Source organism: Mchenga conophoros, linkage group LG1, assembly GCF_057382185.1.
Source record: "Mchenga conophoros isolate Kocher_MC1m ecotype Shallow Benthic linkage group LG1, M_conophoros_male_GT1.1, whole genome shotgun sequence".
Taxonomy (NCBI): Eukaryota; Metazoa; Chordata; class Actinopteri; order Cichliformes; family Cichlidae; genus Mchenga; species Mchenga conophoros.
Window position 1 is genome coordinate 27,804,112 of NC_140526.1, and position 15,315 is coordinate 27,819,426.

The window sequence follows — 15,315 nt, forward strand, 5'->3', positions numbered from 1 at the left end:
TCTAGGGATTCATGTTTTATGACTTTATTCGTCCCTTATTTCTTCCAAATTCTGACCTAACTATCCAAATGTTGCAGGGGTAACCCAGACTCTTCAGATCAGCCAAAGTTTTTCTAATGCTCAGTTGAAAAATTTTGCTGAGTCTGTGTAAATTGTAGCCTCAGTTTCCTGTTCTTAGCTGACATTAGCAGCCAGTCTGGTCTTCTGCTGCTACAACGCATCTGCTTCAAGGTTCAGTGTGCTATAAGTTCAGAGATACTGTTTCGCTTTGCTTGGTTGCAACAAGTGGTTATTTGAGTTACTGTTGGCTTTGTATCAGCTTGAGGCACTCTGGCCATTCATCTCTGTGTGCTTTTAGGGTCATTGTCCTGTTGGAAGATGACCCTTCACCCCAGTCCAAAGTCCACAGTGCTCTGGAGCAGGTTATCATCAAGGATGTCTCTGTATATTGCTGCATTCATCTTTCCCTCAACCCTTACTAGTCTCCCAGTTCTTGCTGCTGAAAAACATCCCAACAGCATAACGCTGCCACCACCGTGCTTCACTGTAGGGGAGGAATTAGCCAGGTGATGAGCAGTGCCTGGTTTACTCTAGAAATGATGCTTCACATTCGAAAGACTTCAATCTTTAGTTCATCAAACCAGAGAGTTTTGTTTCTCATGGTCTGAGAGTCCTTCAGGTGCCTTTTGGTAACCTCCAGCTGGGATGTGATGTGCCTTTTACTGCTTCTGACTGGCCACTCTACCAGGCAGCCCTGATTGGTGGAGTGCTGCAGAAACATTGGTGACTGGAGCTCTGTCAGTGTGACCATTGGTTCCTCGGTCACCTCCATGTCTGACACACTTTAACTTTAATCACTCATACTGGAAGAGTCCTGGTGGTTCCAAATTTCTTCTATTTACAGACTGATGGAGGCCACTATGCACCGAGACTCTGGGAGACTCTTCTCTATACACTTCCGCAGATCTGCACCTTGATACAATCCTGTCTCAGAGGTCTACAGAAAATCCTTTGAACTTCATGGCTTGGTTTGTGCTCTCACATGCACTTTATGTAGACTTTTCAAATCATGTCCAATTAACTCAATTTACTATGGGTGGACTCCAGGCAAGTTGAAGAAACATCTGACAGATATCAGTGGAAACAGGATGCACCTGAGCTCAATTTTGAGTGTTGTGGCAAAGGCCATGAATTCTTAGGTAAATGTTATATGTTTGTCTCTTGGTTTTAATAAATTTGCATTATTTCAATCTAACATTTTTCACTTTGTCATTATTTATTAGTATTTTGTGTAGAATTTTGAAGTGAACAATGCATTGAGATGCTGCCGTTTGATTGGCTGATTAGATCTTTTCATTAAGGACTGTGAGTGCTGAATGAAATCAGATAGATTTGCTTGTGCTCCTGGTACTATGCAGAACATTGGTTAAAATAAGAAGGAAAGTAAGGCCATAGTAGCAAATGATGTGAATGTTTCAAGGTTTAAAAATATAACATAAAAAATGCTTCAAGTGTTATGCCAGACTCAGTGTAAACACTGAATTGTTTGAATTTGTTCTCTTTTTAAATATACTTATCCAGTAAATGAAGCTTCTGGTCTGTATTTAGTGAAGTGGTGTAACAGCAGACCAGACCAAAAGGCAAACATGGTAATTATTATGTTTAACCATCTGTGTTAGAACTACGTCACATTTAGAGACTAATTTTTGGCTTAAACTTTTTGTTACTGTCCCGATTTGTTTTCGTTCTACTTTGATGGGGAATGCTTTGTCCTCTGGGCTTTTTTTAAACTGCCAATTACCTGGAAACGGAAACACTGACTAAGACTTCATTTGTGTTCAGACATGTGCAAAATAGATCAGGTTATACTCATAAGATTAATGGCCAAACTTAAAATTCACAAAGGGAGCCTACATACCTACTCCTTCTTCTAATAACGTGAAGTCATTTCTCCCCTTGATTACCTTCTTTGTCAGCGTTATGCAATGAAGCCATATGCTTCCAATCCACAGGAGAGAGCGAATAAGTGCAGGAATTTACCAGAAACTGTTATCTTTCAAGGCAGATAAACACATCAGGGAATAGCTCACCCCCACCGGAGTGTTTGTTTAAAGGTGCCTCTCGAGATACTGGATGGACAAATGATTGTTAGGGAGGGATTCGATAGTGAACAAGTACACAAAAGCCATCCGGAGCTGTCATAAGAACATGCAATTAAAGCAGCAACGATGATTCGTTTCTAGATGGTTTTATCATGAAGCAAGAAGCAGTGAGGACCTTAGAGGCTGCATTTCTGCACTTTGTTTGTGTACGCTGGTCCTTAGGAGGACGGTGGGTGGGGGTGGGGTGGGCACGTGATTGGTGCATCTTGCAGTCTCTGCTTCCATCTCTGTGGTACAGCAATGACAGTAACCGTAGTGTGATGTCGTTGCCTGGGACTATATTTCCACTCTCTGTCTGTAATGTTCCTCAGTGGTCTCGGAGTGATGATGTCAGCGTCCACAGAGTTTCCACCACAGCACAGAGCCTGCAGAGGGGAAGTGAGTGGGTGTGCGTGGGTTTTGTATGTGCAGTCGGACCAGCTGCATTTGCACAGAGAAGAGGGTCTGCCGAACAGAACCACAAAACAGAGGTGCTGTTTTTCATTGGTCTAGCCTTCAGGGACTCACCGTCTGGGCTGGTGTTATTTAAGTCAACAATGAACTTGTGACATATTCCCGCATATTCCTGCACACACACACGCACACAAGTTTCTCTTTTAAGATATCAGTGGAAGTACAGCCAAATAAAGAAAAGTCCTTCTGAGTTAGATGCATGAAATATTGTAGTTTTTATTATATAGCTACAACACAAATGCTACGGCAAGGAGGAGTCAGGACGCCAGGTCAGGGGGGAGATATCATCACCCCCACCCGAGATTGGGTACATAGCCCCAAGTGCGATAGGAGAAGGATCGTTGAGTGCGAGAGGAACTGACCTGAAAAATAGGATCATGGCCAAGCTTGAAACCTGGATCCCCCGTAGCCGGTTACCAAGATTACGTGAAGTTCCCTCAGAAGGTCTGCTAGATGATGTTAATGCAGCACTACGGGCAATACCTACAACCACGATTACCGACACTAACAAGCTGATCTACAATACGGCAACAGTGATCAGTGAGATGCTTGGCTACAAGTTGAGGGCTGACCACAGCGACCTCCCTGAACAGGGTCCAGTAACCATCACAGTGGCAGATATCCAAGAAAGGGTCTCCAGTATGAAGAGTTGGACAGCACCAGGGCCCGACATGGTTCACGCCTACTGGCTGAAGAAGCTGACTGCACTCCACGAGCGTCTGGCAGCACAAATGAACCAGCTGCTAGTTAACGAGAGACACCCGGATTGGCTAACTGAAGGCCGGACGGTCCTGATCCCCAAGGACCCCAAGATATATATATATATATATATATATATATATATATATATATATATATATATATATATATATATATATATATGCTGCATGCATATATATATATATATATGCATGCAGCAAAGATGTAGTTTTCCATTTGCAACTTCAGCAGTGTTTAGGTCAAATGTAGTTCAGCCTGAATAACTGTGTCGATATAAACACAAGGACAAAAGTTTCTTTTACATGTTGGAGCATGTGCTGATCACTTATATATGACTTATTACCTGGATCCATGCTTCACACCAGTCTAATGTGTGAGAAAGTCAAGATGTTCCAACTTTTCACCTTGAAATAAATAACATGACTCATGGTCAGATGATGTTAACATCTGCTGCTTGTCTTCAGGAGGTACAAGAGCTGTAATTATAGGAAGTAAGAAAGGGAGAGAGACATCAAACCGGTGCAAACAAACGAATGCATGCGCATACACGGTGAGATGATGTCACGCTTTTTCCGAGCTCCTATCTTCATCTGTTTAATAGCCTTCAAAGCTGTGCAGTGGGACAGACTGTGAGTTTGTATTGTGTCTGAAAAATAATTGCAAAGTAAGGGAGGGTGGATGTGAGGCAGGGTTCAGATGTTGTTAGGAAGGCCTCTATTCGTTTGTTCGTTTGATTCATTGTGTTGTTGCTTGTTATAGTTTCATTATGAAAGAATTTCCTTTCCAAGAGAGTGAGGCTTTTTAAAGGGCTTGTAACTCCACTCTGCTGTGGTGAAGTGTAGTGCTGTGTCAAACAGGGAAAGCTTTAGGAAACTCTTTTCATTTCATTCTTAATGTTTTCTCCATGCAAAAAATTATTCTGCTGGGAAATAATGTAATCAGGACCGTCAATGTGCCCGTCCACAGACTGTGAGTCATTCTCCCGCAGCTTGGCTATGATTTTGCCATGCTGCATTGCCATACACGTGAGTCATAGCAAACCTGCTGCAGCTTATCGTTACCCAAATGAAAGTTTATTATTACAGTAAATTTGGTTTATTTGTCTATTTAGGACATCAGAAAATGTGCTCCGGTAAACCAACTAATAGTCACAAGTACAAAACATTCTGTGAGCTCAGTGTGTTGTGGTTAAAGAGTTTGGGTCTCTGTGCCACAGACAGTAAAACATTCTGGCATTTCCTTCAGACAACAGCACTACGGCAAATGGTCAGAGGAGCGGTGCAGTCAGTGAAGCCAAATGGAGAGGAATACTCAGACTGAGACCAAAAAAGGTAAGTGAAGAAGGGAAGAGGAGAGTGGGGGATGGTGAAATTGGCAAAAAAACAACAACAACAAAAAAAACAAAACAAGGAGGGATAAAACACGAAAAGGTGGAATGATATCTCGCCCACATTAAATTATTCCCTGATGATGCTGCTGCTACTGCGTCATCACTTTCTGTTTGCTTTAGCGCTATTTGAACCATTGATGGTCTGAAGGACCATTTAGGTCGAACACTTTTCCTGGCATGTGTCTGCGTGGGTTCCTCCTTCCTTCCTCACACAGTCCAAAGACATGCATGTTAGGTTAACTGGTGACTCCAAATTTTGAATGTGAGCATGAATGATTTTCTGTCTCTCTGTGTTAGCTCTGTGGCAGACTGGCAGCCTGTCCAGGTTGCACCTTACGACAGCAGGGATAGGCTTCAGCTCCCCCACAACCCATAATAGGATAAGATGAAGAAAATGGATAGATGGATTTAAATGTCAGAAAGGGGCAACTTATGTGGCTGAAAAAAAGAAGCTTGTGAGATTGTTTACATCACTTTGACTATAATTTTCTTTCCCCCCTTGTTTCAGCCAATCAGCCTCCACTCTGTATACTTTAAATCTCTCTGCTCTTCTGTCATTTTCCCTTTCAGGCTCTCATTTGTTGAACCCACCTCCTCTCCGCTTCACCCTGGTCACTCAGAGCGCCATCCAGGTCTCTTTCTTCATCTTCACCACCACTAGCGCCTATACTTTGAGGGTGTTGTCCTAATTCCTGTCACCGCTGGGATTCTGTTCTGATGTGATGGATCATCAGTTTAATTTTTTAAACTGATGAATTTTTTATGTCAATAAATCATGCCCAGTTCTTCCGAAGCGAATCCAGTAAATCCAGTTTTCTTTGATTTAATACTTCCAAATATAAACTCAGAATCAACTTTCGGATCACTAAATCACTACAGTTATCATTACTGTTTCCCCGGGAATGTAGTTGCCACACAAATGTACGAAATGGATGAAATGGTGGTCTTAAGCCCGCTCAGCAAATATTGTTAATACTGTTGTTAGTACCAACATCTTCAAACAAACTTACCCTCTTAAAATATGGACCGATAATTTCTTAAAAGTATTCACAAAAGCACATTTCCAAAAATTACATGCATAATTATAAGTAACAGTAAGTTGAAATCACAATACAAATAATTTGAAACTGCAAAGAAATCCCTGACTCAAAAACAAGTTTATAATAAACTTACATGCAGCATGACTGCCCCACAAAGCAAACGTGAAACGTACAGCAGACCAAGATGCACTTGGTGAAATCTTAAGTATCTACCAGCTTTCATAATGTTGCTTTTTTGTGATGAAAGCTTATAACATCAGGTGAATCGCTGGCAGGACATTTAATCCTAACAAATCAACAATATCATAACAAATCAATCAATAAATAAATAACACATTTCCTTCCACCTCCAACATCCCATTAAGCTATTATGGAAAGAAATTATGTGTTCATCACCTGATACCTTATCATTATCTTGATAGTGATAAGGTATAGTCCTCTTAGAACCTTATTGTTGCATTCATGATAAATCACACATTAAGAACATGAGATTTCAGAGTGTTCTTTGAACTATTTGACGTAACGAAATTACAAGAATAAAAGCCTGGGAGATTGCTTTACGTCATATTCCTTTTGAATGTGTAAGTTAGACAAAACATGGGACAAATTACTTTCTGCTCTATAAATGGGACTTGAACCACTTCAGGGAAATGTGAACAATCTTGCCGTCTGCTTTAGTAGTTCTTTGTGGAAAGTTTTCCCCTCAAATGATTCCAGTTTCTACTCTAATTACTGAAAGCAATTCAGACTAAAAAAAGGTAACAGGGGCAATTTGTAGTTGGTGTTTAACACTGTTCCTTGTGTTGATAAACAATTAAATATTAAATACATAATTCCTTTAAGAATCCAATTAAAAAGCAGAAGGGTGGAGGCTGGGATGGTGGATAAGCCTCTATCTTCGAAGGCACCTTCTAATTTCCCTTAATCACAAACTTTCTCTGTGCATAATGCACTAACATTAACCAAGCTCACCTAAACCATAGCTCACAGCCATAATTCTTCTAGTTTAACACTACCCTAGATGCCATATCCAAATACTGTAGAAGAAAGACGTTCAAAAGTGGTGGAAATAAATGCAATAGAAATGTAGAACTGACCAAATCCGAGTTTGCTTACTCCTTTAATATTGACTTTCTGGTTTAGAAATAGGATTGTGATTCTCTTTGCATGAGAGGTCACAGTTTACAGTCCTAACATCCTCATGACCCTACCAAAGCTGAAGAGATGCCATTATATCCCCACTGTTAGCCACTGGTAAAATCACTGTGTGGGTGTGAACTGTGATCCAAGCTTCACTCACCAACTACAGCAGACTGCTCATCCACACCCTTTCTGCTCTCACCTCTCTTTAACATCTCTGAATCAAGCAGCCCACGCTGGCACTGCAGATATGGAAGCCAGTGAATTATTTCAAGTAGTGGTGTCAAAACAGAATGCAAACACTGTGTGTCTGCACAATGTGAGACATGGCTGTAGCTCAGGAGGTAGAGCAGGTCAGCTGCTGATCAGAAGGGTTGGTGGTTCGATCCCTGGCTGCCCCAGACTGTGTGCCAAATATCCTTGGGATACTAACTCTCTGATGCATTCATTGGAGTGTGAATACTACATAGAAAGCACTTGAAGCATAGAAGAAAGTGCTTGGGTGGATCAGGGAGGTTGTATAACATCCTCTGGGAGAGTAGTAAAGAGTCAGAAAAGTAAGATTACTTCAAACTAGTCCAGTTTTTGATCCTTGGGTGCAGAAATGTGAATTTATTTAGAATTTTCTCTAATCTAGGGTAAGGAGTAGACATAGAGGCTCAAATATATATGCACTAGTTTCAGTCTTTTAACAAGTGCTGCTGAAGGTTCTACAGTATCTTTTAACTTGACAAGGCCAAGGATACCTGGTAGTTTTTATTTGCCAAAAGTACAAGGTATTCTGATGTGTCACCACTTGGCCAAGGTCTGGAAAAAGACACAAACTTTGATTGACACATTTGAAATTGACTGAAATTTGCAGTTGCCCACAATAACAAGGGGTTTGTCTGGAAGAGTAAAGGCGAGGCTTTTCAATCTTAAAATCACCATACATGGTCAAAGATGGCGGTGGAAGCCTCATGCTCTGGGACTGTCTTGCTGCCAGTAGTACTGGTCCTTGCACAAACTGGATGGTATAATGAAGAAGGCATACCTTGAAAATTTTTTCAACTTTCCTGCGTGCTGCACAACAACATTGAATATTTAGTATTTACTGCTGTTTACACTTAGCTAGATTAATGCGATGGTGTTGTGTTTAGTATGTTGCTTTGGGTTTTTTTTGCTTGTAAATCCATGGACCAATACGGCAATGCCACTGCCGTATTGGTCCATGGATTTATGGACCAATACCCAATGGATTTATTTTGCCAATGGCAAAATAAATCCATTGGGTATCCTTGTTGGTCTTCAGACAACAATTCTGACAGCTAAAGAACCAAATGGGACAGGCAAAAAAAAAAAAGAAACAAAAGAAAAATTTTCAACTTCATGCCAAATCAGCATGAGACGGTTAAAACTTGGACACAGTTGGGTTTTCTAACAGGACAATGATCCCAAGCACACATAAAAACTCGTGCTTTTTGAAATGGAAAAGGCAGGTTAACATTAGGCCTTTGGAATTATGTTCTTGACCTCAGACCTATTGAAAATTTGTAGACTATTATTATTATTATTAACCTTTATTTAACCAGGAAAAGTCCCATTGAGATTAAAAACCTCTTTTTCAAGGGAGTCCTGGCCAAGAGGCGACAACACGTTGAAATTACAAAGTTACATACATATTATAAATAACAATTACATTTTAAAAACATTTTTCTCTGGCTCTCTCAATCTGGACTTAAAAGCATTTAATGAAATAAGATCTGCTATCTTCCAGTCTTTTTGCATCATGTTCCATGTGAAAGGGGCAGCATAAGTAAAAGCCCTCTTTCCCAGTTCAGTTCTGGCAAATGGAACATTGAGCAAAAAAAGATCGCTTGAACGCAGGCTGTAAGAAACAGTACTTCTCCGTGTGAGCAGATCGCAAATGTAGGTGGGCATTTGTCCAAGCAGGGCCTTATAAATAAAGATGCACCAGTGAGCAAACCTCCTGGAGGACAACGAAGGCCATCCCACTCGAGCGTACAGATCACAACAATGGGTCAAGGCCCTACAGTTTGTAATAAACCGTAAAGAGGCATGATAAACTGAGTCAATCTTATGAAGACACTGGGCGGAAGCATTCATGTACAGCAGATCACCATAATCTAAAACAGATAAAAATGTAGCATTTACAAGACGCTTTTTTGTCTCAAAAGAAAAGCAAAATTTGTTTCGAAAGAAAAATCCCAATTTTAGTTTGAGTTTTTTCACAAGATTGTCTATGTGAGGTTTAAAGGTCAGAGAATCATCAATTAAAAAGCCAAGATATTTATACGTATGCACCACTTCTATGAGGTTTCCCTCAAGAGTGGACACCAAGGGGACAGTTTGAGGAAATCTCTTCATGTTTGAAAACAACATTAGCTTTGTCTTTTCAGCATTGAGAACCAATTTCAGCTCCAGAAGTGTGTGCTGAACCACGTCAAAAGCTTTCTGCAACGATTCTATTGCCTTTTCAAAGTTTGAGCCAAAGGAATAAATAACTGTGTCATCAGCATAAAAATGCATACTAGCATTGGACACATTTTGTCCCAAATCATTTATATACATGATGAACAGCAGAGGTCCTAAAATTGAACCCTGTGGCACCCCAGTGTGAATATTCAAAAATTCTGAGCACAGATTTTCACATTTAATGCATTGAGTCCTGTCACTCAAATAATTAGTAAACCAGGAGACAACATGTCTAGACAGCCCCAAAGAAAGAAGCCTATGCTTGCAAAGCCAACCAACTAACTTGAATGAACTCTACCATTTCTGAATTTATAAATTTTGCCAGAAGCTTGTTGATGGCTACCAAAGTGTTTGATTGAGTTGCAACTTCCTAAAGGGCATTTAACCAAATATTATTATATTTGAGCCTGTATGTATAGTTTTGATCCTGTGTGGATCCCCCCTAAATTAACTTGTTCACTCGATTCTTATTTTTAAGGTCATGAAAGTAAATGTACAATCACTCCACTTGGAAAAAAGAACAGTTCAAAGAATTTATCAAAAGCCCAAAATTACCATGACATTCATGCCCATGGCGAGTGTATGTAAAGTTTTAACCAGACTTGTAAGCCAAGTTTTTGGAGCAGTGGGCAGTCATGGAGAACAGCTCCAGCACTGAGCGTATGCCTTGGTCAGGGGCACTTAACAGGCCAATTTACCTGTCATGGTTTTGATGGATACCAGAACAGACAAGGTGAGAGCATGCAAACGCCAAACAGACATACCTTCCACTGGTTGTACTTGTTTCTGTGAGCTGATAATGTTATGAGCCACAGTGCTGCATGTTATATCATGATGTATGTCGTACATTTTCCTACGTAGGCTGACTTCACCTGGGATAAAGCAGGTAGTCCTGCTTCGCCATACGGCCCCAGGTGAGCTGGCATGTCCCCGCTGTCTAGACAGGAGAGTGACTAATGGTGATGCTTAAGAAAAGGAACACAGTTAATGACATTTCCCCTAACAGGATTGGAAAGTGTGTTTGCATCATCATGGTACAGCTGAAAAAAAATCCTTGATGTTGGGTATTTATTGCACACAAAGTTGAGGGAATAGTCATCTTTATGCATTAAAATGAACATAGGCAGAGAGCAGACAATGAGAAAACACACAGAGGAAAGAGATCTGATAAGATTGAAATACTTTGTTTTTAACTTATGAAGGTACTGCAAACCTTCCTTTGGCTGCCCTGTGGGGCTCACACTGGGAAAAGGCTTTACGTGGTGGATGTGGAAAGCTTCAGGATGCAGACAGGAAACCTGGATCACTCTAAGGTGCTGAATGTTATGTATGCACCACTGGCCTACTCCGATTTAGAAAATAAAACCCTATGACTAGTAAAACACATTGTGAAACAGAAAATAGTGGAAATCTAAAGGTTTTAAAAGTAAAACAATCAGCATTTGAGCAAAATGAGCTTTTATTGCAGAATGGAATAACTATATTTACTCATTAGCAACAATGCCATCCTTGTGTTTGCCTGTGTGTGTTTGTGTGTGTTTTTTTTTCTGTCTCAGCAGCACATCTGAATCTTTCTTGGTCTGTTCAGACACTTTTCCAGGAGGTCAGTAAAAGTCCTGACCACTCAAAGCACTTCTTTGTCTGCTTCCTCCAGCATCTTCTGAGGACCTCCTTCTCCATGAGAGATGACGAAGCAAGCAAGCTGCGGCAAGCGGTGCGCACACAAACGCACATTGCAGACACACACCAAACAGTGTGAGTAACTGGTCAGGCTTGAGTGACTCTCTACCTCGCTGCCTTTAGGGCTTCCTGCAAGTCTTTTGGAAATGTGCCCTGTCCATGTGAAGATCATCACCTTTTCAGTGGCGGCAGAATCACGAGTTCATTAATGTGATGAACAAATTAATCACTATTAGCTGGTGTGACAACAGGAAAAGGGACAGACACTTTCGCATGGGTCACAAATTCTGTGCCTGTCTGTGAAGCTCATTCTTGCAACCCTAACAAAGTGGCTATTTTTTCACTCCAGTGGGTAAACAAGATGCAGACTTTTCCCATCAGCCTTATTAAAATAACGGGCACAGTCTGGGCAAATTAACCCCAAAGGAAGTCAGCTTCTCCTTTCTACGTGGAGTGATTCACATTGGCCTGGCTGTGGATGGCGTGCATGAGGACACAGGTTAAAGAAGACCACAGGTCCTCTTGATCAGGCCCAGTTTGTCTCTTACTCTCTCACACAAAGACACCAACTCACTGCCGAAATGGAAACAGACATTTGCTGCCCTGTTAACGGTGTCCTTATTTACATCTGATGTCATAGTGTAAAAAACACAGAAAAGGTTTCCACGCTCGAAAGAGAGCTATCAGGAAAGACTGCTGCCCTGCAAATGGCGGTACAGATAGGATTAAGTTGGAATTGTTGTATAAACGGTGTCTGGCCTGAGGAAACACAGCTGTCTGGAGAAGGGGAGGTGATAGTTAATATTTTAGTGAGAGTAGCAGAACGCTGCTCTTAGATTGAAACAGACCCTAAACATTCATCACCAAATACAAACTGCTTACATTTAAATGGCATCTGTTATGCAGGTTCCAGTATTTTAAAATTCATTAATCCATCGAATTTTTCCTGACTGTCAAAGCCCAAATTGGGTTGACAGATTGGGTCCACTTCTTAGACCTTCTTTGTCAAAGCTGTCAAGAGCTTCCCTCACTTTTAGCGCCTTTGAGCACAATAGTCTGATTCTTTTTTGCCCCCTTTAAGCAGAGTGTTATTAGCATTATAGGTTGTTATTGGTTGATATTTGTCATTTATGCTAGCGTGCTTGCTAACTTAGTGACAAAAATGAATGAATGACAAATGATAAATGCACCTTGCTAAGTTAGCAAATACTTTAGCATTAATGTTAGCATACTTGCTAACTAACTACCAACAAAGCTAAGTGGCCAAGTTCCTTGTTTTCCACCAGCTTAGGTGAAACACAGTAAACAGCTATCAGTTATAGCTACCTATACATGTTTTTATAATTGAATTTTTTTTGGTGTAAAGCTGAAAATCTTCACATAAGAGTCTATGGGGGTGACTCACTTTAGGAGTGAGTCTCCAGTAACCACTTGAGAAACTAGATTGTGGCATGTCTTGATGCAAGCCCTAACAGCCAGGTAAAGAAATCCCCCAAAAGTCAACTTTTTCGGACAGATTCTGGCATGTTGGCATTTTTCAGCCTTGAAGTTGAAAAAGTAAGAATGAGAAAGCATTAGAAAAAAAAGCCATTGTAGCATCCAGAAGGCTGACAAAATTGCATTTAAGTTGTCATTTGCTTATAAACTCAGTTGCTTTTTGTGATGTGTCCAACATTTTGCCTGGTCTCTTTGCTCCTCTGGACTCCTGACCATGAAGTTAGCTCATTTCACGGGCGTGTGACTTTCTTGTGTGACTCAACATATAATTCAGGCAATGAAGCGAAGTTATTAGTACCCCTCACATGTCAAATCCAACCCTCACTGTCACTCTTTAAATGACCCAACCCAATCTGGTTTCCACAGTAACTTTGCTTTGTAGCAGTGTGTTGTGGAATCTTTGGTAAGTGCTTCGTCACAGTTTGCATTCACAACCACCATCCCTCCTCACCGACCTCTAACATTTGTTCCCAGCAGTGCAGCAGCTCTTCGCATCCTGTGCAGAAAATTCTGACTGATTCAGACGTGAGCAATGACGAGGATCATTGAGAATGCTGACAACCTTAGATTATGTTGCTCAACTGTCTTCATCCACTGACTGTCTGCAGCATGAACTTCTGCATAACAACTTTGTTTTCTATGTTTCTTATATTCCTCTAGAAGAGCGGCGCCTTCTTCATGTTCAGATTTTCATTGCATTTCTATTCCAGGCAGAGAGCTGAAGGCAAACAGTGGAAGAACAGCCATAAGTGGGTGTGACAGTCAGTCAGTCAGTCATGGTTGCTGCTCATCTCCTCCTTCACTCTTCCAGTCTATAAGCCAGACATATTACCCTCCAGCTTTCTCTTTCCAAACACTTTCCATTTTCGTTTCCATCTTTCTCTATCATTTCACACACACCCCTATGTATTTCATCTCTCCAGTTTTTCCATCCAGCTGTGGCCGTTTGGCTCTCTTTCTCCAAACTGGCTGTACACAGTTTGGTGAAGCCAGGATGGAGAACCCCGCATTACAAACTAGAAGGCTGTACATATGTTACCGATTGGCACACCTTAAAACAAATTTGCCTTCCAGATTTGGAGGAGGAAACTCCACACAAAACACTTAATTTCACATTTTATACCTTTTAGTTTGAGTAGTTCACCAGAAAATAATTAGATGAGGAAATTAATAATGAAATTAACACCAGCTTTGTCTACTTAACCTAAGGCTACAGAGCAATTAACTGATAAGCTTAGCAACAAATAGTTCACAAGCTGTTGTTTCTACCCTTTGGATTTTGTATATATTTGTCAGAAACCTTCAGGACAGATTTGACCAACTCTGCACTGTGGACCTTTAACAATCACTGCCCCCTTCAATTAATGCAGTAACTCAATGCATTTAGACATGCAGACATGGTCACGACAACCTGGTGAAATTCAAACTGAGCATTAGAATAGGGGAAAAAGGTGGTTCAAGTGACTTTGAAATAGATTTTTGCGCCAGATGGACTGCTCTGAGTATTTCAGAAACTGGTGATTTGTTGGGACTGTTGTGCAACTATCTCTAGGGTTTAGAGAGAATGGTCTGAAAAAGAGAAAATATCCACCAAGTGGCATTTCTCTGGGTGAAAATGGCTTGTTGATGCCAGAGATCAGGGGAAAATGGCCAGACTGCTTAAAGCTAAAAGGAAGGCAACAGTAACTCAAAAATAGCGACTCCTTTAAACTAATGCAGAAGAGCATCTTAGAATGCGTGGCGCATTGAACCTTGAAGCAAATGGGCTTTAGCAGCAGAAGACCACACCAGGTGATACTTATGTCAGCTAAGATCAGGAAAGCAAGTCCACAATGGCATAAACGACATGAAATACAGATTTATCCTGCTCTGTATCAACTTTCAGGCTGGTGGTTTAATGGTGTGGGAGATATCTTCTTGGTGCACTTTTGGCCCGTTAGTACCAGCTGAGCATTGTTTAAACACCACAGCCTACCTGAGTATTGTTGCTGACCATGTCTTTCCCTTTTCAACTACAATGTAACCATCTTCTAAGACCAACGAACATTAACGAATAGTGTTGAACATATTTTAACGAATGCTGGCTTAACTTGAGTAAAGCTAAAAAGTATTCCAGTAATTCCAATATTGATCAACTTTCGGTAAATGTGGCTATAAGGATGAAACATATCACTCCAACAATGACTTGGGGCAGATAGTGAACAATTTTCTACCATGAAAGAGAAACAAATTCCCACGTCTTCTCACAAACTCTTGGGAATAAAAATACAAGTGAAAAAACTGCAAACACTGTTTAGGAAAGCTCAACATTTTATATTTTACAATATTGTGCAGTGCATACATCAAGGCGTACATACTCGTTTAGGTGATCTAAATCTGTGGGCTTTTTTGATAACTACAGGTTTGTTAGGATATAATGCAATGAAGATGTTCCACATCCCTCTGTCTTGCTTTCAACTGTATTCCTTTGTGTAAGAAAGTGTTGTTTTGATATCAGTGGAAAAAGATGACAGACACTAAATTAAACCAATCATACTTTAGAAAACAGTTGCAGCAGTTCCAGCTTTCAGAGATTATGAGGTATCCAACTAAGCTTTCAAATACAAATCATTCTGGGAACAAAGAAATCGTTATGAAAACAACCAGTGTGAGGGATAAATCTTTGCTGCAAAATAGATCTTATGTATGGAAAACAGAGACAGTGAGCAAAGAAGAGATGATATAAGCCAGGCAGCCTTCCAGGGGCTTTGACAGAGAC